A 19,129-nucleotide genomic window follows, 5' to 3' on the forward strand; every position below is an offset into this window, starting at 1 on the left:
TTTATTTCTTCAGTCTGCAGGTTCGTGAAAAAATACATTTTAGGAGGCAGGGATCGGTGCAAACAGCAGGGAGCGAGCAGGGGAGCCCCAGAAAAAAGGTGCCGGTACGCCGTACCGTCACGTACCGGCACAAAAAAAGCACTGTTAATGTATAAAACAACCTGCAAAGAAGGATTATAGAATCCCATAGCTCTCACTAGCATAATCAAAGGGGCAGACCTGTTTGGATCCCCCCTTTGGCAGTGACTTACAACCGCCAGTCGGTCAACAGATATCCCTGTCTCTAGAATGTTTTCAGAAGGGGTGGCCCACTCACTCTGGGCTCCCCCAGCTGAAACAGAAAGCAGAAGCAGCAGAGGGGCCACAGACAGAAAACAGAAGCCAGGCCTTCATTCTAAAGCTGTACTTGCTATATGGTTATTAAAAAAAAAGCTATTAAAAACCTAGACGTGAGCATAGTTTTAAGCATGTGGAGTTCACTTGACAAACTGTAGCAGACATGGAAATTCTCTAATAAGTGCTGTGACCCTTGTCCAATTATAAAACAGAACACTGTTTCTTCTATAAAGCTGACCACCCCAGTACCACTGTAGATTAATAAAATGTTATGGACTGATAACTGGATACAGTAGCTGAAATCTGAGCCTCTCCACTTGTGTTTTAATTAAGTAACTCACACAAACCACCAGAGGCTTTAGTCTGACATGTCAACAATGAAAACAGCTAAAAAGGAAGAATAGAACTTAAAAGGCAAAAAGATGTACAATATTCAGCACAAAGACTAAACCAGAACAAACTCAAATATGTGACCTGATGCATTTATGGTGAATGGTGGCAGCACTGACCCTGACAGCAGAACATAAACACTCTTATTAATCAATTTAAAGAAATACACAATATAATTTATTTTGTTCTAGTCATAACAGAAGCATCTCTTGGCTTTTCAACATGATAATTAGAATAAAGGCCAGTAATTTTCCCCTTTTATTCTAGGAAAATGAGAATTGATGTAATTTATAAAATCTTGGCTACCAGGTAAAAAAGAAAATCCCTTTGAACGTATGCAAAGTCATGTGAAGGTGTTGGAGTAACAAATTTTTAAAAACCTCGATCTTCTGTGATGAAATTGTTATAATCTATCAAAATGGATTTATGTTGACTTTTCTTTGGAAAGGATCTGAACATGTATTATTTATGTTATTTTATACTATTATTTTGCATTCACTGTATCTAAACAGTCAATGATGACAACAAAATCACTCATAAGCCAAAGTGAAAACTTACCCAATATTTGAGAAAACTATAAAGGATCTGATTGATATAATCATCAGTCTGACAAAACTACTTCAGACGTCCAGAATGGAACCATACTTTGAAATAATTTTCTGCATCAGGGATAAAAAACACACACACAAAAAATCGGCTCAGTAGTTTCTTCTTTCTCTATTGTCTTCCTAATCAGGGGAAACGATACATGAATCCAACTGCCATGAGCAATCACAGGGGATTTTTCATATGTATCAGTGGACCTCCCTTCTCTCCAGCTTGAATGCACAAACACAGACACACACGCAGAATTCCCAGTGTGGGCATTGCAGTAATGATCCTGAGCCCAGGAGCCATTCACCACAACTTTTTCCAGAATAAGTAGCACGGGCTCTAAATCTAGCAACTAAGGGCCCTGTTTACAAAGGTGCGTTAGTGTTTTTAGCACGCCTTTACTTAGCGTGTGCGCTAACCATGTAGGCACCTATAGGGATATTGTAGGTGCGCACATGGTTAACGCATGTTAAAAATGTTATCGCACCTATAACGCTGCTTAGGAAACAGGGCCCTAAGTGTGACCTTTATTGATAAAAATAACTCCCTCACCTTCCACCCACCTCATAAGAAGACTTATGATAACTCCCTCACCTCCTATCCCATCCTGTATGAAGACTGATAATAACTTCCTCATGTCCCACCAACCCCATACGAAGACTGATGATAGCTCCTTCACCTCTCACCCACCCCATATGAACTGATAATAATTTCCTTATTTTCCACCCAACCCTGTGAAGACTGTTGATAACTCCCTCACCTCATATCTCATCCTATATGAAGACAGATAATAATTCCCTCATGTCTCACCCATCCCATATGAAGATTGATGATAGCTCCCTCACCTCTGACCCACCCAATATGAAGACTGGCAATAATTCCCTCACCTCCCTCCCACCCCTGTGAAGACTGATGATAACTCCCTCATTCCCCACCCATCCCATATGAAGACTGCCTCCATGGCACCTTAAATTCAGGGGACTCCGGGTACAGAATATTTGATCTGGGAATAGAGCCAAGTACAATGCTACAACTGAGCCTCTGAGCTAAAATATGATTAAAAGAATTAAAAAAAAAATCATTTTATGACATGACAAATGTAAAAACACCTGTTTTCTAGAAAAGGCAGGAGATCCTATATATAAATGATAGGCCTATCATTTATATATAGGATCTCCTGCCATTTCTAGATATTTTGTTTAATATAAGAGGAGACCACCTTCAATTGTGCTTATAGTTTAAAACACCTGTTTTTACATTTTCAATACTGCAGCTTCAGATAATTAAAATTAAACAAGGAGGTCGGAGACAACTGGAAGATTACATAAAGTACTGACATTAAGATAGTTTAAGTAAAAAACTAAGCAAGAAATGTATTTATTATTTAAATTTTGCTCACACTTTTTTCAGTAGTAGCTCAAGGTGAGTTACATTCAGGTATGCTGGATATTTCTCTGTCCCAGGAGGGCTCACAATCTAAGTTTAGTGACTTGCCCAAGATCACAAGGAGCAGCAGTGGAATTTGAACTGGCCACCTCTGGATTGCAAGCCAGGTGCTCAAACCACTAGGCCTCTCCCTTTTGGTTACATCTAGGTTTTCATCCATGCTCTATCCATGGTACTGCAGTTCAAGCAAGGTCTGCTGCTTGGATTGCAGTGTCTTGAACTTCCCATTTCCTCTCACTTCCATGCCTAAGGCTCTTTTTCTACTCTCACCTGTTCTGATGGTGGGGAAGAAGTTTTTCATCACTTTTTAGGTCCAATGAACTTCTTCATCTCTTCCATCAGCCGCTCCTCTACTGTTACTGGAGCCAGGGTCCACTGGATAGCAGGTTTCCACAGTCCTTTGAAAGTGGATTACACTGTATTTGAAGATCTAATTGAGGTGTACTGCAAAGGAAGTCTGTCCATGAGTTAGACGTAAAGGCCTGACTGGAAGCAGCGCCTCATTTTGTTCTACATGACATACAACTGCGTTTGGATCTGGCTGCTGAGATTGATTTATTCCTTCCTTAGCTTAGGAGGAAAAGGATACCAGTGTTATCCTCCTGAGTACTGCCTCTGGTTGGCCTTACTGAGTTTGTTGATGTAACAAAGCAGCAGGTGCTCTCTCCTTTCTATTGTGTAGCAATCACACAGGCACCAGAGTGCAGCAATTCCCAATTGCTATTTAAAGCAAGGAGTGAACATAAGAAAATGGCTTTTTTTTTCAGTGAAAGAAAGCAAGCTCTCATAGCAATTAGCAGTCACTGAGCTTCAGGGGCTGTTGGAATATAATAGGAAAATGTATACTGGAGGCACCTGAGATATATTGATCATGAATTTTATCAGACCTGATCAGGGATTAAGGAGGAGGCAGTCAAAATGTAAGATGATGATTTTCATGAAGAAAAATGCAAGTAACTTGTATTTTAAAAATATTTTCTTAAGATACCTATATTATTTATTTTCTTTATTTATATATTTCATTTTAACATCTCAAATAAGAGAATCAGCCATACAGCAATAAAGACACCAAAATCAAAATGAAGCATGCCAGCAATCAAACATATAAATGGCGAGTGACCATACTCACTCGCAAATGCGCAGTAGGGACTTCCCTCTCTGTCCCGCCCCCTCGTCAATACGTGATGATGGGAGGGCGGGACAGAGAGGGAAACTGCGTGAAGGGGAGGGAACCGCCGAGGTCGCCACCGCTCCCCCTCCCCCCCCGAGGTCGCCGCCACTGGTGCCCCCCCCGGAGTCGCCGCTGACGCCACCCCTCCACCCGGCCCGTCTCTTCGCTATTCAACTTACATCTCCGCAGCAGGCAGATCAGCTGAGCTGCCGTTGGCCCTCCTTCCCTGCCTGTGTCCCGCCCTCGCCGAAGTTACGTCACATGAGGGTGGGACACAGGCAGAGCAGGAAGGCCGACAGGAGCTCAGCTGATCTGCCTGCTGTGGAGATGTAAGTTGAATAGCGATGAGACGGGCCGGGCGGAGGGGTGGCGGCGGCGACTCAGGGGGGTACCGGCAGCGGCGAATTCAGGGGGGAGGGGCCAGCGGCTACCCACTAGCCCGTTTTAACGGGCTCAACGGCTAGTTGAAACATATTACAGGCTATGCAGAGAGGAAAAGGATGATTTAAAATAACAAGGAAAAAGATTTATATAGTCTTAATAGAGACAAATTTTATTAGGCAAACTGCAAATATCTGAAATCTTATAAATGAACACATGCTTATAGAGTTTCTCTATAAATTAGCAGCAAATTTTATTAGGCAAACTGCAAATATCAGAAATCTTATAAATGAACACATGCTTGTAGAGTTTCTCTATAAATTAGCAGTTCCTGTCACACTTCTTTCTCCCCCAGGAACACCTATAACCCCCTTGTCCACATTCTTTTTGTTTAATTGTCCATTTCTTGATTATTTCTCTCCTCTACCTAGATAGTTTTTCCTTTCAGCTTCTTCTTCACTGATACCTCCTCCTCCTCCTCCACCTTTCTCTAGAAGTCTGGTTTCTCCTTCACACAGCCAGATAAGTGGTAAGAGGCTTCCATATGCCAAGAAATTGGAATTAACAAGCATATGAAGCAGAGCACCAGGAGGAACTGATCAAAAGGAACCTTTACAAACAGATGGCTAGAAAGCAAAGGGAATCAGAGAAGGGAGGAAGTTGAGGTTTTGAAAGGCAGGTTAAAGCTGATGATAGGGTTGTCTGCCTCTAGTTAGCCAAAAACATTTCAAGCCTCTGCCAAAACTTCTAGTCTATCAGTGACATGCCCAAAAGACTGTAGTCCTGTATGTTCAAGTTGAGTGAAGAGAAGAGGTGCTGTAAATCTAGTTCTCTAGCTCAGCCTGTGGGAGAGAGGTGCACAATAGTCAAAATCAATTTTGTTTTCTTGATTAGCTTGATGTTGGCTTGTTGAATCTTGATTTAGGTTGTTAGTAGCATGACCCAGCTGTTAGTGTGAGATCTCATGAGTCATAATCTGAGGGGGGGGGGGGGGGGTTAGAAAGCTGTGTTAGGGCAATAATCATGTTATTAGCCCCTTAACATGACTTAAAGGGTTCTAAGGCAGGCAGTATTGCCCTAACACAGCAATATTTAGGTCACTGCAGGCTATATACTAATGAGATGCAAAACATGCAAATGCGTGTAAAAAAACAGTTCATTACTATGGAAAAAGCATAATGCGACTTGCAGTGAATGCTATGTGCACACCACAAGTCATGCTATGTCCATAAAATGGTGATAAAATAACCCCAGCAAAAAATCTGGGCAGTGATGGGAGATCTAGGGGCAGAGTCATGGAGGAGCTGTAAGTTGTGTTACTACTGCTGGGGATCAATGGGATAAACATAAAGGAATCCTGTTCCGAGGGAATGGATTCTCAGAAGCTTAGCCGAGATTGGGTGGCAGAGCCGGTGGTGGGAGGCAGGGCTGGTTGGGAGGTGGGGATAGTGCTGGGCAGACTTATATGGTCTGTGCCAGAGCCGGTGGTTGGGAGGCAGGGATAGTGCTGGGCAGATTTATACAGTCTGTGCCCTGAAAATGACAGATACAAATCAAGGTAAGGTATACACAAAAAGTAGCACATATGAGTTTATCTTGTTGGGCAGACTGGATGGACCGTGCAGGTCTTTTTCTGCCGTCATCTACTATGTTACTGTTACCTTATTGAACCCAGAGCTGATGGAGCAAGAATTAAAAGGGAACTGTTTCTGCCCAGCCCCATTAGATCACTTCTGGGTAAGTCTCGGGGATGGCTATGAGTGTGGTTGTAGGATTGGGAACAGAGTGGGGGGATTGGGCAAGGGATTGGGAGGATCATAAAGGAGGAGATTATTCGGGAGCCAGGGATGGATTGGAAAGGGGGGATTGGATCTGGGACTTAGTGAGAGATCAGAAAGGAGGGGATCAGAGTTTTTGAGGAAACACAATGCAGTTGGGGGGAGACAACAACTGAGAAACCCCTTATCCAGTCCTGGCTGATATTCATTCAGGACCTTCATAAATGCCAGTGCCTATTTCATGGATGGTCTTGCCTGGATATTCAATTCTGGTGCCCAGTCATGGCCTGGCATTGAATATCCGGGTTTAACTTAGCTGAGAACAGTACCCGTTGAATAAATGTTGATCACTACCAGCTGAATACTGACTGGTAAATATATGGAGAAAGGGCATGCAGGTGTCTCTTCAGCTGGCTTTTTGTTTTCATTTGTTTTGTTGGTCTTATCATTACCTTCACCAATCCATTCATATGAACAAGTGCTTGAGGGTGGGTTTTTGGCCCTATTATAATTAGATAGCTACAAGACGTGAGGAAGGAACATGCTGTCCTTGAAATAGGCTCTCTGCAGATCTCTATCATCATTCTTTCCATTTTCCAATGCCTTGTTCAGGAAGCTTGAGTCATCTCTTCATATCTGGCTACTTCTCAGGTATTACAAAGAGTCGCTTCACTCGAGATTCAGCTTCAAAGGCAGCTTGGGAAAAAAGAGCCCTACAATAACAGGAGAGAAGAGCTGAAGGCCCTTGCAGTTTCAGTGTTACAAATGCTAGCTGGCATTTCCCAAAATAGTTAGTGAAAAAGGTTACAGGTTTAATTAAATAAAATCAGAGTCTGCAGCAGTTGGTATTTTCTATTAAGGCTGAAAATGAGTAAAATTTAAGTCAACGACCATCTAGAGTTATTTAGGGGTCATTAGTACCGAAAGCCAAAGGTCTTTCATTTGCATGCGCTCAGCAGTTAAATCTGGTCAATTGCTTTTTCTTTACCCTTTTAAAAACTGTTATTTATCTTTTGCTCTTTAGCTGCTGCTAAGATTTTTATTTCATTGCAATTGTGGTGAATCAATTAAGCTAAACAGAAAACAAGTGCTAGTGAGTTTTCTGTGTTAATAATGTATTACTTTGGTGCTGGAAGCATACTGTCACTCAGTTTCAGGTCATTTTTCCTCCTGGGTTTCCAGAAGAAATGTCATCAAGAGTGTACATTATACACAAAGAAGGCACGTTCTTCCTAAAGACTGTGCACTCTTTTCCTGATAGCGTGTGCATGCTGAAACCATTGCGCACATTTGTGCGTTCGTGTACTATCAGGAAAGAGTTCATACTCTTTAAGAAGTGTAAGCCCTCTGTACACATAGGGGTAAATTCTGTATATGGCGCCCCCAAAAAAATCAGTGCTGAAAAAAAGCGCTATTCTACAAAATGCGCTTAAGGTTATGCGCAGATTTTAGAATAGTGCTTATGCCTGGGAATCATGCCTAACTTTAGGCTCGGTCATTTGCACCAACTAATGCGTGGTGCAAATACCCGCATGTAAATTTAGGAGTGGATGCCCTTAGTCGCTAACTATGCATGAAACGTAAAAGAACGTCCACAATCCACACATAACCCTCCCATTTCCACACCCCTTTTTTGACTCACTCCTAAATTAATGCAAGTACATTTCAATTAAATCTAATTAGTGCCAATAGCTTGTTAAAAAGCCAATTATTAACATTAATTAGCTTATTATTCAATTAAATTGCATGCACAATTTTTAACACCTTTTATTGAATCATGGGGATAATGACACTATTATTGATGAGACATTTTGTCGCAAAAGAATGCCCATAAATGGTGGTGTTCTAGTCCTGGCAAAAAAGTACGTACAATGCTTTGATGGCATCTGCTTTGCCAGTGGGTGAGGTTTGGGAAGAACATGGGTGGAGTGCATATGCACGTGAGTAAATTATAGAATGTTATAATGTGCGCATGTTCACGCAGGTATTGCTTGCACCTAAATATACAGTTTTACAATTGTGCCTTTTATAATATCATCCTTCACTGATCTATTCTCCCAATAGTATCTGTTGGAGGTGTCCACAAAGGTCTCTGTCATTGAGCAGATATTTCTTCCTTAACTTGGGAAAGCTAACTTTCTCTCCCCATTCAAACACTTGGACCATACTACATAGGTTTGTACTCCCTCACTGCCTATATATGTGCAGTCACAGAGACCTGGTGACATATAGGGAGAGTGGACATATAGGGAGAGTGGACAGCTGTATGATCTCCAAAGTTTTATGGGGTGCCTATATAAGGATTTAGGATGATATTGTTAACTCTTGGTATCAAAGGAAGATATTAAAAGGGAACTACTTCCATTGTCATATGCTTTATACTCAGTTAGTGTTTAGGAAGGGCGACTTACGCACTCTAAGACAGTAGATGAACTGTCATCTGAGTTGTATGGTCATACCCCTGTACTCACTGTCAATGGTGTTCATCTACTGTTGCAGGTATATCGTGAAGACTTCCCGGTACAAATAGGATTATTAGCTCTCGAGCCAATTCCACTTGTGATACCAGCAATGTTATATATTCTATAATCTGTCCTTGTGATTTGATTTATATTGGACGCTCATTGCGTCCTATTAAATATTAGGTTAACTGAACATAAATCCCATATTAATACTAAGGTTGTATCAGCTCCGATTGTACAACATTGGATTGATAAAATGCATCATGTAACTGATATTCATTGGAGAATTATTGATACTGTAATTATGGGTAGGAAGGGTGGTGATGTGTCTAAATTGTTGAACTATAAGGAACAACGGTGGATATTCACTCTGGAAACATTATATCCTAAGGGTTTAAACAACCAATTAGATTGGAGTTCATTGCTGTGATGTTTCAGCCAGTGACTGGCTAGAATACTCCTTGTTCTCATTGGGGGATCGTAATATAAATATAATGAGAATACGCAGGCGTTGTCGCCATATGTAAGACTTTTGTTGATGGCGTTCAACACGGTAAGTGTTGTGCATTTTCAATGATATGCTTGGTTTTTAAACATAAGGTTGTAAAAAATGTTTGAAATTTAGTATTGTCTGTTTGCCTTTGTAGTGGACTGAACCTTGACACAGCAGTAGCGAAACATGCCACATGTTGGCCAACGGTTCTTACATAGAATAATCAAGTGGACTGTATTAAGTTAAAGAAGAATGAGAAACTTGTTTAATCTTTGAATGTTTAAGCATTGGGAAAATAAAGAATTTTTGAATAATTATAAGACGCTGTGCCATTTATCTGTCCCCATCTTTTGAAGGAGAAGTATCTTTGAGTGGGTCCATTTAAAGTGGATTAGTACCAATTAGTACCCAATTATTAGCCAATTTAGTTGGGTGCAGATCTTGGATTGGCTCCCAAAATTGGGCACATATATAGAATCTGGGGGATGCTGTCGAAGTATGTTGTCAAATAAGTTTTTTTTCCAAGGATTTATCAGTTGCATGATTTCAAAATAGCTTACCGTGTAGGCTTCTGTATCTATGATCTAACACTTCTTCAGTAGGCATTTATTAGGGGTGTACAGGTCAAACGTTTTTGATCTTGGCATTTCCTGTGTCGTTTAAGGGAATTTTCATTTTGTTCGGTATCTTCTTCACTTTTCTGTTACAGGAGCAATACTGTTGGTAGTGGACCATTTTGGCAAAGAGTGTGCCCACTTGCAAAATCAGTTGTACTCTTTTCCAATAGCACATGCATTATGGGCCTGATTCGGTAAATGACACTCAAATTTAGACACTGGGAAAAATTAGTACTAAGCGCTAGTTCATAAAGGGTGCTCCAGGCATACCATAAATCCCGGCATGCAAGTTGGGCGTGTAACCTCAGTATTCTATAACACTGCGCCTGAATTTTAGGAAGGCTCCTGACCCTGCCATGCTCTTTTTTTGGATTGCGCATGAGACAATTTAGGCATGCCTTGGTACAGAATAGCATGCAGGCAGGTGTGCGCTCAAGTTCAAATTGTTGACACCTCATTAACTCATTAATTTGCGCATGCATCTGCCTTGTATGCCCAACTTTGGCTGACCTATATAGAATCCGGGGGTAAATGGACATGTGTGCACGATTGGAAAAGAGTATACCCTCTTTCGCACTATTAAAAAAGGATGAAAGATCTGACCTTTTTCTGTCATTTTGGGCAGAAATAGCCTTGCATCTATACCTCTTTTATGGTCTTTGAAAATCAGTAGCATTCTTGTTTTCAGCTTTCACGGTGCACTAATTTTAGCAAAAAATGTTCTTTATGTAAAGTTTGGAACATAGATTCACAGTTGGTGTTTGACATTAGACAAGTGTCAGATAAATCTTAAGAATGCTTTCAAGTTAAATATTTGGGTGATTTTTTCCTTTATGCTTCTGTTGACATAAGCAGCTTGAGCTATGCTTTGCAACAACTGTTAAAGGAAGAGCGCTCGAGTGACTGCTCAGGTGGAAATAAAAAGCAATTAATATGTCAAATAAATACCCAGAATAATGTCTCTCCCTCCATTCATTTGTGCTTTTTTGTTCTAAAGTGGATTAAAATATGTTTTACTAAAGTGTAGGAGTTTTGGAAATTGTACTTGCAAATAATTTTGAGCCCTACCATTATGCAAACCTGATTTTCCCATACAGTTTGAATAATTTTGCATGGGCCCATTCATTTTTCATTTTGTGTCCTACTTTGGAACACATTAACCATTCAGATTGTTTTTTGGGTTTTTTTTTTTTAGCTTAAAGCTAATTTTCTTGTCATGAATTGTTCATCCTGTGAAAACTGCTGTCACGTCTTAGTTACTTTGGCTGTTAGTGTTAGATGATATTTTCTTAGTATATTTCACAGATCCTGATGATATTCAGCTGTCACCTCTACAAAAATGTTTATTTTTTATTGCTTCCTGGATCCATGAATATCATTTGGTGCTTATCCTAGAGAAGACTATTGCTTGTTGATTAACAGGTCGCCCTTACCAGCCAAAGTTTGACCTATTACTTTTTTTGTACTAAGACAACTTTGATAAGTTCTTGGTTATTTTGATGTCAATACTTTTCATTCGTTCCTGATGCCTTTATGACTCCTAGATTAGATTACAGTAATTTGCATATTGTGGAATTTCTAGGTATAATTTTAAGAAATTACAAACTGTGCCTATTATGCCATGCTTGTAAGTGTGACCATACAAGTCAGTTGCCAGTTCCATTTCATTAGTGACTCATTACATTTAGGGTAAAGTACAAGGTTCTTGTTCTTGCATTTCAGGCTCTGCTTGTTGGTTCTCCTCGGTTTCTTGCAAACCTCATTAGGCCTTATTGCCCTCTGCGCTTACTCTGCATGTTCACCATCACTTGCTACCATTGTGCATTATTTTTTGTGGCCCATAATTCCCCAGATTCTATATGGCATGACTTAAGTTGCATGCTCAAATCCGGTCATATTCTAGATGTGCATATATAATTAACAAGTTATTGACACTAATTGGCATTCATTAGAATTTACACGCAAACTGTCTAAGCGTATTCTGTAATGTGCTGCACGTAAATTCTAAATTGCATAGTTGAAAAGAAGCATGGTCATGAGCATGGAATGGGCAGGTCGTGGGCGTTTTTAAAATCTATGGGCCCCTTTCACTAAGCGGCGGTAAGCCCAATGCAGGCTTACCGCTCGCTAAACAGGAAGTACCACCGGGCCACCGCAGCAGCCCAGCGGTACATCCCACCCCTAGTGCGCCATCATATCCGGCGCTACAAAAATATATTTATGTTTGCAGCGCCAGAGTGTACCTGGCGGTAATCGGGCAGTGCCACTCGCTTCCTGGTTACCGCTGGGTTACCACCTCTATGGGTGGCAGTAAAGACTCCCCCCTAAAATGGCCTTGCGACAAGTGCTTTACTTGCCGCACGGCCATTTCCTGCAGGAAAGTGAGACATCCCTTTTACCCACTATGGTGAGTGTGAAAAACATGTGCCGACACAAGCACAGGCCCACTTTTGCCACAGCTTAGTAAAAGGAGCCCTATATGCATTTAAGGGACCGGAAAATGGAGTGCATTTTCCATTTTCGGCCTGGGACCTTACCGCCACCCATTGACAGCAGTAAGATCTCACGTGATAGTGCCATTTATCGTCGGGTAAGCACCATGCGATAGAAAATATTTTCTCCCATGTGTTTTTGCCATGTGCCAAATTCAGAACTTCTGCCCGGGGCGCGCAGTAGCTGGGCGGTACTGCTGATTTTGCACCCACTGGACGCACGTAGGCCCTTGTGTGCCTTTGTAAAAGGGCTCCTAGATCAATTATTCTCATTTCAGGCAGTAAGACTAGATAAAAAAAAGTTCAGACTTTTTTTTTCACTGTCAGCTACCAATTATAGGCGCGTTAGAGGTCAGATCAAGACATATTTGCTTAGGAAATATGCCCTGAATTCTACTGGGAACTGTATTGAGAGTCATATTCAATTTATGGTTGATTTATTGATGTGATCTACATAGAACTGCAAGTAAATAGTGGAATACAAGATATATTCTTATGTTATGTTATGTTATGTTATGTTATGTTATGTTATGTTATAAACTATAACTATCCGTACACAGTTTTTACCTAAAATTGTAAATCTTATAAATAGATTGTTGGAGAATCAGTTTACTTAGATAGCGTATTTGGGGAGAAAGCCTTGCTTCCTCAGCTTCTGAATTTAACAGTTTTGACTGTCCTTTATTTACATTCTAATTGAGAAAATATGTTGTAACAGAGTAATGTAGTAGATGACGGCAGATAAAGACCTGTGTGGTCTTGTATATCTTAAAACAAATGTTATATACTTTAGTATTTCTGTTTTCATCCATCAAAACCTTATTAAAAAACACTTCAGTTTTTGCTACAAGGCTGATGTCTGGAAAATCTGTGTGGAAATCATTTTCACCTAAGAGCATTCTATAAGATTTAGGCGCAGTATATAGAATACGCTTAGTTGATATGCCAGTGCCTAAAAGTATGTGCATCCATTTACACTAGCAAAAATGTGGCGTAAATCCCTGCACGTAGATTTACATGGACCGGGCCATATTCTATCAGAACGCCCCTAAATTTAGGAATGCCCATGAAACGCCCATAGCCATGCCCCTTTTGAACAGCACACTTTAGAATTTAGGCGAAGTTCATTACAGTATACGCTTAGCGAGTTATGTGCGCAAATTCTAATTATTGCCAATTAGTGCGCATTATTGCTTGTCAAATGCTGTTAGCAACGCTGATTGACTTATTAAGCCAGTTAAGTTTAGGCACGGAACGCTAGGCGTGATACATGGATTCTGGGAGAAAGTGTGCAAAACAGGTCAAAATGCAAAAATCATTGATACTTGGATCTTTTGAGGGAGTTAATGTTTATAAGGCCTATTTTGAAAAAATAGATGATTTTGGGCCCTTTCTATGGTAGTTGTGTGGACATAGTACATTATGCTCCTCCATTGTTAATGAGCTGTGAGGATGCAAAGTCAGACAAAGGAGCTTATTAAGCATGGCTTTTGTAAAATACAGAGTGCAAAGAAAGGCTTTGCAGGCTATTTAATTGTATTGTATTTGTAAATAAGATTACTACACATGCAGAGGTGTAGTTATCTATCTTCATCCATCCTTGACGTTCACATTTGCATGGACCTTTCCTACTCAGCTCATTTACAAGGATTGCAAATGTGTGTGAATGAGGCTACTAACCAGCGGGCTTTCTTGTGGTTAGTGCAGGGGGTCTCAACCTAGTCCTCTGGGCATATGCAGCCAGTTGGGTTTTCAGAATATCCACACTGAATATGCATGTGATTCTTTGTTGACATAAGCAGGATATAAATACCAAGAATAGAATAGAACAGGGGTCCGCAGCCCAGTCCTTAGGACACACCTAGCCAGCAAGTCATGATTATGTATGAGATAAATTTGCATACAATGGAGGGAGGGCATGCAAATCTATCTCATGCATATTCATTGTGGGTATCCTGAAAACCTGACTGGCTACCGTGTTTCCCCGAAAATAAGACACTGTCTTATATTAATTTTTGCCCCCCAAAATGCACTAGGTCTTATTTTTGGGGGCTGTCTTATTTTTTGGGGAAACATCAGGGTTGGATTGGGGTTGGCCCACCCACCCTCCGTCACTCCTGGAAGTAACCTTAAACGCCTCCTTTCACCTTTGCAGCAAGCAGCAGCAGGGCAGCCCACTCCTTCCTTCCATGTCCCGCCCTCGCCTGACGTAACATCCGCGAGGGCGGGGCATGGAAGGAAGGAGAGGTCTGCCCTGCTGCTGCTTGCTGTGAAGGTGAAAGGAGGCATTTAAGGTTAGTTCTGGGAGCGACGGAGGGTGGGCCCGGCAACCTCGGGTGGGGGGGGGGGGGGTGGCCCGGGGGTGGCCTTGTCCGGCTCTCGGCAGCCCTGCTTTCAAACAAAAATTTGCTAGGTCTTACTTTTGGGGGAGGCCTTATATCTACCAATTCAGGAAAACCTCTACTAGGTCTTATTTTCGGGGGATGTCTTACTTTCGGGGAAACAGGGTAGGTGTGTCTCAAGGACTGGGTTGGGAACCCTTGAAATAGAATGAGATAAATTTGCATACAATGGAGGAAGGGGATGCAAATCTATATCATGCATATTCATTGTGGATAGCCTGAAAACCAAACTGGCTGGATGTGCCCCAGGACTGGATTGAGAAGCCCTGGGTTTAGATTGCTGACTTATGAATGTAGTCACTGGTTGCAGTCCATGAAAACAGTAGATTCTGTGGCAAAGGTTAGAGCACATTGGTGGCACACTTTTTAAGATTATGTGGCTAATGGGCATATTTGCATATGGTTTTATACAAAACCAGAGAACAATATTGAAGAAATGAAGGTGAGGAGAGAAGAAAAGCTGAGGGGTGGAAGGGTCTCATAAGAGATGACAGCATCTAGATTATTTCCCGTGATCATAGCCGACAATGCTTCAAAATGATTGGAGATGCCGTTTCCAAATACAATACAAATGGCACCTTCCATGACACAACGAAGGAGCTTGCTTATATTGGCACCCACAATGCCTGTGATCGTAAGGGACATGGTGAAATGAAGCCACAGAATTGTGGGAGAGCAGGGGCCCCAGTTACAAACTGTAGTACATTAAAACTGCACAAGGCAAGCTAGTTAGCTTTTGTCTCATCCTTTTAAAAGACATGATGAACTGGAAGAGAACACTTACTGTGGATCGTTCTATAAGAGAATGCCTATATATAGACTGTTATGGGACACTGATGTGGTGCTTGCTGTATAAGGGAAAGTAAGCACCTCCGTTCATTTGTAGAATACTAGTACAACCAGTGCCTAAAATTTAGGTGTGATCACTTATACTAGCCATTGCTCTGAAATGCTGGAGATATGTATGTAACTCATAGCAGCCCATAAGTTCCATGCATAAGTATGAATCCTATCCATATGCAAGCCCATCTGTAAAATGCACATAGTGTAAGATATGTGTGCATTTGTGTATTTACCAAATAGTGCTTAGGCGGTACTTTAGTATTTACACATGTTTGTGCCAGCATACACACATATATGCCATTATTCTAATTATTTACACTTGTATTCAGCACTTCACTGAAGTACCCCCACAATTTTATTGAGTGGAAATTCTGCTCTAGGAATTACACTGGAAAACAGCTCTGTGTGTTTATTCCAGTCCAGAAAACGTGTATTGAACAAAAACTCATCACAGACTGTACAAGAGGCAGAAAAGTGACAGAAAAACAGTCTATAAGTCTTCACAGTGCAGTCTTTCCAGAAATCCAGATCAAGAGCAGAAAAATATCAGATCAACACAAAATCACTTTCCAAGCTTCCTGAGAAAGTTGTGGGAATGTCGGAATGCCCTTGGGATTCCCTTACAGAACTCTGTCCCTCAAGTGTCCTTATGGGAATGTCTCCTCTCACAGAATAATTAACAACAAATTAACTTGTTGCTATCCTGCTTGTGTCCAAGCAAATCCCTTGGCTCTGAGACATGAGACAAATACCTCCCAAGCTTACAGAGTTCTTCCTGGAGCTCTCTCAACTTTTACCAAACAGGGGACATGAGCACCTCATCTCCTCAGAGTGACGGAGAAGGAGCTGCCCACACCTGTCCCTCAGCTCCATAGTGCTTGGAGAAGAGCAGCCCCTTTGGTGCTTTCCCAGCTCCTTGGAGATGTCAGTTCCATGTGACTCATTGTGCCACCTTTATACTCTGCCCCCACCCTTCGGGATGGGCTAACACCAAAGTCACAATGATCTCACTGTAGGAATTTCTTCCTTCCCTCCAGAAGATTCCCTTTTTCAAAAATGTATTTTCATTAATGCCTTGATACACTTACAGCACATAGAAATAAAGTCATCACAATCCATAGACATATGAACAAAGACTTAACTGCAACCCTTACCTCACCCTGCCCAACCCCTTGCCCCCAGCCAGCCCATTACAGTGAAACTATTGAGACCTGTAACTTCCCCAAAGTTATAATGGCCTTAGGGCAGCCTACATATTTAGTGCTACACCCCTAGCTCTGTGCGACAGCGAGTCTAAATATCGTCCCCATATCTGGCGAAATATTGTCCATTGACTCAATTTGCAGAGTCTTGTTGAGATTTTCTCTGTGACCATTATATCAAGCAATCCTAGTCATCAGTGTATCGGAGAAGACTGGGGAGACACCAGTACTATTCCTCTCTTGTCTCTTTGCTTATGGAAGATTGTATTTCCGTTCCATCTTTTTTGATATTTTTTTGTGAACTACTTCCCTACAGCTGTTCTGATCAAGAAATCCAATAAAATGAAGAAAGATGGTACGTGTGAGCTCCACCATTGTTGCAGGATACTTTTCTTCAGCATCAGAAAGAACTTTCTCAAAAACAATTTGAGGAATTTAGAACATGAGCTGAGTTTACAGATGTTATCAAATAAACGTAGCTGTGGATCAGTCAGAATGTACACTTGTAATTGTTGATTTTTTTTTTTTTTTTGGAGTTGCCTAGTGGTTAGGGTGGTGGACTTTGGTCCTGGGGAACTGAGGAACTGAGTTCGATCCCCACTTCGGGCACAGGCAGCTCCTTGTGACTCTGGACAAGTCGCTTAACCCTCCATTGCCCCATGTAAGCTGCATTGAGCCTGCCATGAGTGGGGAAAGCGCGGGGTACAAATGTAACAACAACAACAACAAAAAAGTAGCTGTGGATCAGTCAGAATGTACACTTGTAATTGTTGAATTTCAAGACGTAACCAAAAAGTGTGGCCCAATATACCACATTCAACATCACATTTATTACACTGATCGATACCTATTAAGCTAGCTGTACATACATGCTTTTATACTGAGTTTCTCTAGAAGACACATTAGGTGACAGAGAAGAAATCAAGTTTACTGCCATCTCTGAAGTCCTAGGTTACAGGTCTATATTGAGCTCCCTATTCCATTTTGCTGTCATAGAGGCAAAATCATATGGCATCCATAATCAAGTGACTGCTTTATACAGAGCTGAAATAGTTACTTTATATTCAGCTTCCATTAGCATGCTGTCAGTCAACAGCTCACTAGAAAGGGCACACAGAGTTGCACAATTAAGACTGTCAACAAAGTACCTTAGTGGCAAATAGGCAAAATATTCTTTTGGTGGGATATCAAATTGCTGCTGTACTTCGTGGTAGGCCCTGATATGCCCTTCCTTGTGCAGCACATCAGCCAACACCTGTATTCCATTACGTTCCCAGGAAGCAAAGAACTGAGTGCTGGCTTGCTGGCAACCAGGGAGCAGATTCCAGGTTACAAAGGGCTCTCCTACAGATCCAGTACCAAGCTCTGTACAGGGGTGTGACTAGTGGGTGTGCAGAAATATTGAGGATCCAGGAGTGTTAGTAAGGACTGCTTGGCCCTGGGAGGGGTATAAAAGATGTGTCCCCTACCTAGTCTTTAATGTGATGGAGGAGAGCACCTATGTTATAAGACCTAAGATAAAGTAACACCATCCCTTCTCACCCTAGCAACCCATCAACTGTTGTGTCGGTTTTGTGACTTTAAGTCCGTGCCACACAAACTTGCACAATTCTCTATTAATTAGAGTTAGGTCCCATAAGGAAATAAACAGCCATTGGGTAATATTATCACTTTGTAGAGAAAGGTTCTCCCTGGTATTGAGATTGGCAGGGCTGAAAAATCTGTAGTAGATGCTGACATTCTCTCAAGAGTGGAGGGACATTAAAAGTTCCATAGATCCTGTAGGATCTGCACTTCTAGGTAACGGATGGACTCTGTCACCCATCTAAGTGGGGATGCAAAACTCCATTCTTCCAGGCAGCGGCCAAAAGTGACAGTGCTTCAGAATTATTATAGTTTAGCCCCAAACCCATAAAGGTGCCAAAATCTTTCACTAATTGTAATAGTTTTGTATCTTATAACTGATGAACCTGTACCACAGACATTCCAAGGTACACATCGCTCTCGCTTACCAAACTGAGTCATGTTAACCAACAGCCATCAAACACTCCAGTATCACAGGGGAATCCTGGTCAACCAGTGGGGAGGGGCAGTCTTCAACCTGACTACACTCAGTTGTTTGCACACATATCTTGGACCCCAATTGTACCCCAATAGCCCTTCCAGTCCTACCAGTTATCTTCTCACCCACCTCTTTCCCTACCTCCAGGACCATTCTGCATCCAACTCAAAAGGTCTTCCTTCCAACTTTATTTATTTATTTATTTATTTGTAGCATTTGTATCCCACATTTTCCCAACAATTTGTAGGCTCAATGTGGCTTACATTTGTCGTAATGGCTTACCACTGCTGGTCAAGCTTCTTGTGCAGGGACTATCTCTACCTTATCCCCCCATTCCCTCACCCTCCTGCCCCCATAACACTAACAATAATCATTTATGTACACCTTTTTTGCTATGACTATGGAAAAAATAAGAATCAACAATCAAGTTGCAGGTGACACCTTTTTATTGGAGAAACGT

Source organism: Microcaecilia unicolor, chromosome 2 (genome assembly GCF_901765095.1).
Source record: "Microcaecilia unicolor chromosome 2, aMicUni1.1, whole genome shotgun sequence".
Lineage (NCBI taxonomy): Eukaryota > Metazoa > Chordata > Amphibia > Gymnophiona > Siphonopidae > Microcaecilia > Microcaecilia unicolor.